The 6,000-nt window shown below is 27.4% G+C and overlaps 1 protein-coding gene across 1 annotated transcript in view; it reads right to left on the reverse strand.

Annotated features, from left to right (window-relative positions):
- The window catches only part of LOC111675800, a 50,713-nt gene extending 47,588 nt beyond the window's left edge, over positions 1–3,125 (reverse strand). The window contains exon 1 of the mRNA XM_046949742.1: positions 2,714–3,125. The gene's annotated coding sequence lies outside the window, so the exon portion shown is untranslated. The remainder of the gene's footprint in view (positions 1–2,713) is intronic.
- Positions 3,126–6,000: the final 2,875 nt, after the last annotated feature.

The following is a 6,000-nucleotide window of genomic DNA, read 5'->3' on the forward strand; positions in this document are numbered from 1 at the left end:
TAAATCATTACTGATAATTCAATAACATTTTTATGAAATGGTGACACTTGGCTCAAATTAGTTTTACCATGAATCCTACTACCAAATTTTATGAAAATCGACCCACATTTGTTAATGCACTTTTGGAGCATTGTAAAGGAATAAAATTATGTTTATTCTTATTGAGTTTCAAATAGGGCCTATCCATTCCACTTAGGGTTAAAAAATATATCACCTTATCCCACAACATACTTACTCGCTGTAAATGCTTTAAAGTTTTCGATATGTGCTCTAATCAAAATTGTAAATGTTCGATATAACATTAATTCTCATTCTCTCCAAAATGATCAGAGAAAATGGTTTTCATTTTTAGAACATTATTGTCTACCACGTAGTGATGAGGCCTAATATTAGTTATATGTATGGATTTTCGACAAAACTACTTATTTCAAAAAAGTAAACTTTACACGGGAGCATAAAAACACTTTCAATGTGGCAAAAAAGTTTGAAAAAAATATATTTTTATAGTTTTAATCACTAGTGATGAAATTTTGAACCCTTTTCGGAAACCCTTCCATTAACCTTTTTATAGTGCTTTCTGTCAATTTGCTCGAACATGTAGTCCATCTCCGTTTAAAATCTACCACACTTTTGGACACCTTTTTTGTACTCTTCAATTCTCTTTTAACAAGAGCCCAATATCTCTCCACTGGCCTTAGCTCCGGGCAGTTTGGAGGATTTGCCTCTCTTGGTACAAATACCACATTATTGTTCTTGTACCACTCAAGGGCTTGTTTACCATAGTGAAAGGATGCCAAGTCAGGCCAAAAATAAGTGGACACATTATGAAGTCTTATGAATGGAAGCAGCCTTTTTTGTAAACATTCCTTGATGTAAATTTCGGTATTTATAGAGCCCGTTGTAACAAATGATTGGCTTCTTTTGCCGCAACTGCATATTGCTTGCCATACCAAGAACTTTCTGGGAAATTTTGTCTGCTTTTGGGTCCTAAACTTTTCTTCAACATTCCCTCGAGCATCAGCAACATAAAACTTTTGACCTGGAAGTTGCGAAAAATCGGACAGAACATACGTTTCGTCATCCATTATGCAGCAAGAATATTTTTTTATAAAACTTGACTTCAATTTCCGTGCTCTGTTTTTGGCCTCTAAATTTTTAGCAGCGTTCCTGTCAGGAACTTTTTGAGCCTTGTATGTTTTTAAACCTGCATTAGCTTTAACTTTTCGTACCAAATAGTCCGAGCACTGAGCTAACCGAGCTGCTTTCCTACCGGATGTGTTGGGAGCTCTTTTGAAAATGCGTTCTATTTTTTTGGCTTTAGAAACATCATGTGGACCATTCCTTCTACCTGAACCAGGTTTTCCATCAACTGACAAGTTCTCTCGGTACTGTTTAATAACATTGGAAACAGTTTGACGGCAGACCTTTGTATGCTTGGCCAACTTTTTAAAAGACCAAGTTGGGTTTAGTTGAAAATATTTAATAATTTCAGTACGCACTTTTTTCTGGTCACTCATTTTAATCAGATTAACAAAAAAATTAATATAATTGACATTACACATAATAACTGACATGTTTTTCAAAGGTAACTTGATCAAAAAAAAAATCAAATAATACTTTGGTTGAAAAATGTAATGAAAAACGTGTGTTAAGAATTTTTCGATCTCACTCCTTAGTTTACTTTGGAACAGCAAACTTCAAGGTTAATATGGCGTTCTGAGTTCGGATTATTTTAATTGCTAAAAATTTCTAATGAGAAAAAAAAACTATTGCAGACCATTGATATTATTTAAATATAGTTGCTTATTACCACTAATTTGAGTTCACTTTAGAATGAACAAATTACAAAAAAATAAAAACTTTTCAGATCTGTGCTGCGGACTAGTTTTGATAGGTTTATACTTATTTAAAATATATAAAAACAACATAACGATTCAAGATCACTTCTTCTTTCGTTCATTCATCTTTGTTATTTATAAATCAAAATTTCCTTAAACAATATAAAAAACTTTTTAAATTATCTATATTTTTTCATAGTTGGTAGCAACTTAATTATATGAAAAAAAACTAGTGGCAACTCTTAAGATAAAATAGTAACAATAAAGTGTGTGCAAAAAAAATAAGAACACAAAAATAATTCAAAAACTCTAACAAATGTTTTTCCAAGTTTTTCCTTTTACCCACAACAACACACTTTGAAAGTTTCAAAACTTTTCCAATTATGATTTTTTTCTCGTTTATGCTCTACAGTTACAAGTTCCTTTTTTATCGCCAATTTTATTTGGAGCACGCGAAAATATATAAAATCAACTTAACTATGAAAGTGTTAAAAAATCACACTATTTCTTTAGAAACACAAAAAATCAAGAGAAAAAAATAGTTCCATTTAACCATTTTACAATATAATGAACATCATAGGATTCAGGAATACAAAACAACATATCACAGGAACTATAAATATATATGTATGTATGTATGTTCGTATAAAGTTAAAAAACGTTTCCAAGAATTGAAACTCACGTGTCTGCAGAAATTGGAAACATTTCCATGTTTAAAGTAAATTTCAAACCTCAATAGCTGAAGCCTTCATATTTAACTATATTTACAAATACATGTAAATATACACATATATATACAATGTCATGTATTACATATATGTATGTATGTGTATATATAAATGTCTGTGATTGTAGGTATATGGATTTGTACTTACTTGGGCGAAATAAATAAACTTTGATGTGTTTAATTATTCCCATAGTAATAAATCCTATTAGCGCCACTCAAATCAACAACAACAAAAATAATGGCTTAAATTATAAAGTTGATAAAAGCCCTAAATTTTGTTTGATATTACTTTTTTATTATTTTATTTTAATTATATAAATAAATGCACAAAATTTCTTTTTCACTTTTTATATTATTTTTTATATAAATATTTACTTAGCACTTCTGAAAATATATTTATATTTTTTAATTTTCTTTTTTTTTAATCCTTGTATCAACATCAAATATTAATATTAATTTTTCTTAATCTTTTATTTTAAACTAAAACGTATCCTTGCGCGTTTCTGTTTTGAAGTTTTGTTAACAAGCGACGACCATTTTGTAACGCATTCCGTTTTTAACTAAACGCTTTTCAAGCAAATACTGATTATTTTAAATTGTATATGAATGTCTGGAGCTACGACAACATTTCATGTGTTTGTATTTTTATTGTCTAAAATGTTGCTCCTGGCAAATGAGCAACAAAAAGCTTTTTCTCGTTGCTTGTGTTTTCATAAATAAACGAAGCATACGGTATTATCGACAAAAAGGACATTTTTCGTATGAAAAAGAGAGAACTTTCGAGAGTGAAGAGTTTAGAAGAAAAAGGTTTACTCTTTCTTAATATGAAAACGGTCTCTGTGATTTTGCATTCTCTTAAATATTTGTTTATATTAGTCCGGTTATTAAAAAACTTAAATTGAAATGTTTTACAAATTAGGCCAATAAAGTTAGAGTAAAATGTTGGAAAAAATTAAAGGTATATTTTGTTGATTTTTCCATTCACCGTACGTGTTTAAATTTTATGTCAAGTTTAAATTTGCGTTCTTTTTATACGTCATTATGTCATATTTAACATTTTTATTAAAATTTGTAATTGGTTTTGAGAATTTCTGTGGTCATATTCCTAAAGTGCATACATTGCATACTTCTCGGAAAAGGGTTTGAAATTTAAAACCGAAATTCATGATTGATAAATAAAGTTAGATATTAATGGTTTATAGCAGAAATTTTGTATATATATATTTTTTTTCATACAACAAATTAAAAAAAAGTGTTGTGAAATGACCCACACTATTAGCCTACACCAGCGAGTATGTTAAAAATGTGGATTAATTTTTTAACTTTATTTCGATTTTAAAAATGTATAAATATTGGTAGAGGACATATTCATAACAAAGTTTGTAACAAAAGGATCGTTTCCCAACAAAAATCTGGTAGCGACTTGTACTTAGTGTTAGAAGAATTCTAGTAATGATTTTCTTTTAATTTGGTTCGTATACTTGCTGACTGTTTTTGTAATTAAAAACAAACAACTTGCTCAAAAACTTATTTGTAAACAGGATTGAAAGTACTTCTTTAACCCTATATTTTTAAGTGAGCGTGGTTAGTTCTAGCCTCAAATATGATCACTGTTTTGTGGTGAAAAGAGGTTATATTAGTTTTAAACTTATTCTTTAATGTAAATTTTCCTGCGGATTATTAGGGGGATATTTTGAGTATAATTGTAGTAAATACGTACCATAAGTACGAACAACAAACTTTCTTAAAAAACCTAAATATGTTTCATTTCATAATTATAGTGCTTGTAGGTGTTTTTGTATAAGGGCTAGCTTCATATATGGTCCGACTATAACAAAATCTGATAGGCCTATCATTGCTTATAAAAACACTATGAAAAGCCATGTTCGTGATGTTCAGTTATATGATATATAAAATATCATCATCACCCGTATATATTGTCTTCATTTTACAGCAAAAACTACAACGGACGATATCTCGCAAATGTAAGTTTCTTGTAAAATTATTAAATACAAATTGATGGTTACACAGAAAAAACAGAAAATATGTTTCAATTATCATAATAATTGTATTAAGCAAGTTTTGCACCTATAACCAAAATGATAATATCAATTACTAAATTTGTAAAAAAATAAAAAAAAATATTTTTTCCAAATAACGAAAAAATACTCGACCTTTAACAAGGCGTTCAGAATTTACAAAACTATCACTTTATTGTCACTATTGAACATATAAGTGTTTCATAAATTTTCGAGAAACTTAAATATTATATGCCTACAATTTTATTGACAATTTAAGTATTATAAACATTCCTAGCTCAAAAATTCAAAATAAAATATAAAAAAACTAAAATAAAAAATTAATTGAATGAATTAAAAATTTAATCAAAATTATACATTTAAGTTTCAAACTACGAGATAATTAAGAAAAATAAAAACTTGTTTAAATAAAAAAATAAGGAAAAAGAATAACATGTTAAATGAAAATAATTTTTTCTGTATATTTTATGTAAAATTATATATCGAAGAAAGTCAAAATAAATTCAACTTATTGATCATCTAGATGAAATAGCAGAGTTTTAAAAACATAGATAATACAACGCGCTTTGTTCAAACCTTAAGACTCGATATATTAAGAACCTTCTATGGTTAAAAATACTGAGGCCAGATACGAATTAAACGCATATCAATTTTTAAAAAAAGTATACTTTGGTCTATTAGTTAAAAATTTTATGAACCTTTAAATAATTTTATGACTATAAAAGGGGTGAGTAAAATAAGACCATTAAATGATATACAAATTCAGTTGACTGAACAAATAAAAATATATTTATTTAATTTAATGTTCATAATGTTGCATATTTCAATTTCACATAAAGCCTGAATAAATTTTATGTCATAATAACTGATTGTTTTCTAAACATCGTATGTTAAGAATTTTTAAACAATTGTTACTTTGTTTATCATAAAACATCTAATTTGCGTAGTGTATTTCCTATTCATATCTATGTATGTATACTGAAACAAAAGGTGAACAATCGCCTACGCCTCTATAATTTATTTAATGCAATTTGTAGGTTGGATTTTGAATTTGAATAATTGTTTGGCCATTAAACATTTTTGGTATCATTCAGTAACACTGTTGCCTAAAAATTTTTGGAAAAAGCAATGTTTATAAAAAAATAATGAAAAACCGTAAACTAGTTTTATTATTAAATTTTAGATTTTGATAATATTAATTTAAGGAAAAAAATGGGTAAAATTTAAATAAAAAAATTTATACAGAAACTGTATACAGTATATTTTGTAGGTTTTATTTATTTATTTATTTGCAACCAAATACTTACAAATCATATCTGCATAAACAAAATGCAATTGTATTAAACGTTATAATAGTATCGAATTATTTCTATGCTCTATACCAAAATAAATTATT

The sequence above is a fragment of the Lucilia cuprina genome, chromosome 4 (genome assembly GCF_022045245.1).
Source record: "Lucilia cuprina isolate Lc7/37 chromosome 4, ASM2204524v1, whole genome shotgun sequence".
Classification (NCBI taxonomy): domain Eukaryota; kingdom Metazoa; phylum Arthropoda; class Insecta; order Diptera; family Calliphoridae; genus Lucilia; species Lucilia cuprina.